Below are 4,191 nucleotides of genomic sequence, written 5' to 3' on the forward strand. Positions count from 1 at the left end.
CTGTTTTTGGGACAGAGTCTCGCTCTGTTGCCCAGGCAGGAGTGCAGTGGCCTGATCTTGGATTACTTCAGCCTCTACCTCCTGGGTTCAAGCGATTCTTCTGCCTCAGACTCCTGAGTAGCTGGGACTACAGGCACAGGCCACAACGCTTGGCTAATTTTTGTATTTTCAGTAGAGACAGGGTTTCACTGTATTGGTCAGGCTGGTCTTGAATTCCTGACCTCGTGATCCTGCCTCAGCCTACCAAAGTGCTGGGATTACAGGCATGAGCCAGCACATCCGGCCTATTATTTTCTTATTTATTTATTTATTTTTTGAAGGAAAATTTGCATTAATTATTTTTATTTACAGAAACAGTGTACATTTAACCCAGTTTCGTGGCAAGTTCTTTAGTCTTTGCCTTAGCTAGCTTGGCAATGGGAGCCAGACTTTGGACCCAGGACATTGCCTCCCCAGTCACGGTGGATCTTCTTATATCTGTAATTATTGCGGACAGCTTCCATCAACTTAGCCAAAGCACCTTTCTCTTCCGGGTTAGCGTGTGTGAAGGCAACAGTGGTGCAGGTCTTCCTACGGACTAGACGTTCTAGTCTTGCCTTCCCCTTGATGATGCAATGAGGGACTCCCATTTTATGACATAGGGCAGGCAAGAAGACAGCGAGCTCAATGGGATCCACATCATGAGCAATCACCACCAGCTGCGCTTTCTTCTTTTCCACCAAGGTGGTGACGGTGTTGACTCCTGCTCGAAGGACAGGTTGCCTCTTACTGGGGACGTCCCCTTTGCCAGCCACTTTCTTCTCGGCCCGGGCCAACAGCCTCTGCTGCTTCTCTTGCTTCATCTCCGGTCTGTACTTGTGGGCCAGCTTAAGCAGCTGGGTTGCTGTTTGGCGGTCCAGGACCTGTGTGAACTGGTTAATTGCAGGAGGCACTTTCAGCCGCTTATAGAGGATAGCTGTCTGCCGCTGCAACGTGATATAGTGGGGCCATTTCACAAAGCGGGTGAGGTCTCTTTTGGGCTGGATGTCTTCTCCAATGCCAAAATTTTTAGGCCTTTTCTCGAATAGTGGATTCACCACTTTCTTGGCCTCCTGCTGCTTCAGGACAGCAGGAGCCGGAGCCACCTTCTTCCCCCTGGCCTTCTTTCCTTTCATCTTGGGCAGCGGGAAGCAAGAGCTATTTTCTTATTTATAATTTATTAAAGTGAAAGACACCATGATTGAAAGCAACTGAAAATGAAAATGATATTTCCAGAGAGGCTAATAACTTACGTAGCTTTCCTGTGGCTTTAAGGTCATTGTTTTCTGTTAGCCAATCCTTAGAAATTGCTGGAACTCTTAGGAATGTAGAGTTGTATAATGAGAAGAACAAGAACTTGGCTTTCAGGAAGACAAGGGTAACCTTGGGCAAGGTCTCTGAGTCTAGTTTCCCTTATCTGTAAAATGTCTCATGAGATCGTGTGAGAGTTAACCATTATAAAGCTTGGCCACCAGAAGGGACTTAATTAATGTGAGTTATCTTCCTTTCTCCCAGTCCTGATTTTGCAGACCTACCTATTCCATGCTTTTGCTAATCACCAGAATGAAACTTAAAAAAAAAAAAAAAAAAAAAAGCTGGTGGTTTAATCTTGATTTTCAATGTCAGTTAAGCATAACATGATTCTATTCTTATGTGCATAATGCTTAACTTTCATTGGATTTTGATCTCTGCATGTTATATGTGGTACATATTAAATGTAGTGGCCATATATTTTTTAAAAATTGTTTTGAGATGGATTATAGCTCTGTCGCCTAGGCTGGAGTACAGTGGCACAATCTCGGCTCATTGCAGCCTCCGCTTCCTGGGTTCAAGCGATTCTCCTGCCTCAACCTTCCGAGTATCTAGGTTTACAGACATGTGCCACCACACGCGGCTAATTTTTGTATTTTTAGTAGAGACAGGGTTTCACCGTGTTGGCCAGGCTGGTCTCGAACTCCTGACCTCAAGTGATCTGCCCGCCTCAGCCTACCAAAGTGCTGGGATTATAGGCGTGAGCCACTGTGCTCGGTAGCCGTGTATAAGCCAAAAAATTGGGACTTATTGTGTGATAAGTATCGTATACTTAAGGGGGTTAGAATAACAGACTATTTTGAAGAAGTGTACTCAGAGAAATGGTCGCTGTGCTTTTATGTATTCATAAGGAAGCAGTGCAAATTTGTGGGTAGGAATGAGACTCTGGAGTCCTTGGGACATGAATTCACATCTTATCCCAGGCACTTTCTGCTTAATGCACAATACACTTAACTTTTCTAAGCTTCAGGGCTTCCTCACTTGTAAAGTGGATACTATGAGAGTTCCTTGTTTCTTGTGAGGATTGCATGAAATAAAGGGCTCAGTACAGTCTTGGCAGATAGAAAGAACTTAACATGTAGATTTTAGCCATTATGTTTATTATTATAAAGTCTTTGACACATGCACACTTATTGAGTAACTTTTTTTTTTTTCCCAAATACCTGCCAAAAAGCACTTATAAAATAACTCAATACAAAAATTAGCTGGCTGTGGTGGCGCGTTCCTGTGGTCCCAGTTACTCGGGAGGCTGAGGCAGGAGAATTGCTTGAACCCAGGAGGCGGAGATTGCAGTGAGCCGAGAACGCACCACTGCACTCCAGCCTGGCGACACAACAAAACTCTGTCTCAAAACAAAAAAACAAAAAACAAAAAAACCCTCAATATTTGCAAACTTACTGTATAGTAAGTTCTTTATCAGGCCTCATATGGAAAAGGCACAGAAATATTTTGAAAACCCATGCCCTACCTTGCATGTCCACTGGGAAGACCTGACTTACTTTGGCCTTCTCAAAATATTTGACTAACTCTAAGCACCTGTTCCATTGCTTCTGCGATGACCTCTGCAACTTGTATATGTTTTGGCTGATACAGTTATACTTGTCCTGGACACACTTCAAGGGTTAACTTAATCTGTTATGGGCTTCTTTCCCTAGGATTTTCTTGGTTGTGCCCTACCTAGAGTATTGGCTTCTTCCTCAGGCTAGCAGCAAAATAGCTGCAATAGGCCTAGGCCCCAGATCTGTGTATGGCACCCCCCTAAGGAATAGAAAGATTGTCTTGGCCTGGCGTAGTGTAATCCCAACACTGTGGGAAGCTGAGGCAGGTGGATCACCTGAGGTCAGGAGTTTGAGACCAGCCTGACTAACATGGTCAAACTCCGTCTCTAGTGAAAATACAAAAAATTAGTCAGGTACGATGGTAAACACCTGTAGTTCCAGCTACATGGGAGGCTGAAGCAGGAGAATCTCTTAAACCTGGGAGGTGGAGGTTGCAGTGAACTGAGATCACACCACTGCACTCCAACCTGGGCAACAGGAGCAAAGCTCCATCTCAAAAAAAAAGATTGTCTCTTTGTTCTCCTTAGAGTGAGAAATATTCTCAGAAGCCTCCAGAAAACTAACCCTAGAATCTCATTGGCATGGATTAGGTCATGTGCTCATCCTGGAGCCAATTCCTGTCAGTAGGGCAGTGTGATGCCCTGATGGGCTTAGGCCTGGTTCTTGAACAAGCCATTTACAAGAGGGATGAAATTATCTCTAGACCAATCAGAAACAGAATTGTGTTTCTGTTAGGAAAGTTTTTTTTCTTTGAGTAGGGGAATAGACGTTGAGTAGATTGGTTGAAGAAGAATTGTATTGGCTGCTGATAACAGTGCTTAAAGGAAGACAGGTTATTTTTCTCTCAAGAAATATTAAGTCCAAAGTAGATAGTCTATTCCTGGCATGGCAGTTCCACAGTGCCATCAGGCAGTCTAGATCTTTCTCTCTTTCTGTTTCACCATCACACAGCTTGCAGTCACCTTGTGGTCACACGTGTTACTTTGACTCTAGCCAAATGGTTCTTGAGGCAGGAAGGAGGAGGAAAGGGGAGGGCAGAGGACACCCTTTAAAGTACCTTAAGTCTCAACCACCATGTTCAGTTTACATCTTTGTCCATTCTTATTTGTGAAGAAGGCTGGTGAATGCAGTTCCTTAGCTGCACACATTGCCATTTCCAAGAACAGAGGGATTCTGCAGCTATGGAAGAATAGCTTTAGGCCTGGAAGTGGGCAGTGCCCATCACAGGAGGCGGCCAACAATGTCAACTATACCCTCTTTTTGGAGAAAATTGTGGTTTTCTTTTCTTTTTTTTTTTTTTTTT

General features: G+C 44.0%; 1 protein-coding gene and 1 pseudogene across 2 annotated transcripts in view; one reads left to right on the plus strand and one right to left on the minus strand.

Annotated features, from left to right (window-relative positions):
- The window catches only part of PKIG (cAMP-dependent protein kinase inhibitor gamma), a 96,942-nt gene that overhangs the window by 11,356 nt on the left and 81,395 nt on the right, over window positions 1–4,191 (plus strand). The window lies entirely within an intron of this gene.
- On the minus strand, window positions 321–1,154 carry LOC108312993 (annotated as a pseudogene).

The sequence above is a fragment of the Cebus imitator genome, unplaced genomic scaffold, assembly GCF_001604975.1.
Source record: "Cebus imitator isolate Cc_AM_T3 unplaced genomic scaffold, Cebus_imitator-1.0 Scaffold132, whole genome shotgun sequence".
NCBI lineage: Eukaryota > Metazoa > Chordata > Mammalia > Primates > Cebidae > Cebus > Cebus imitator.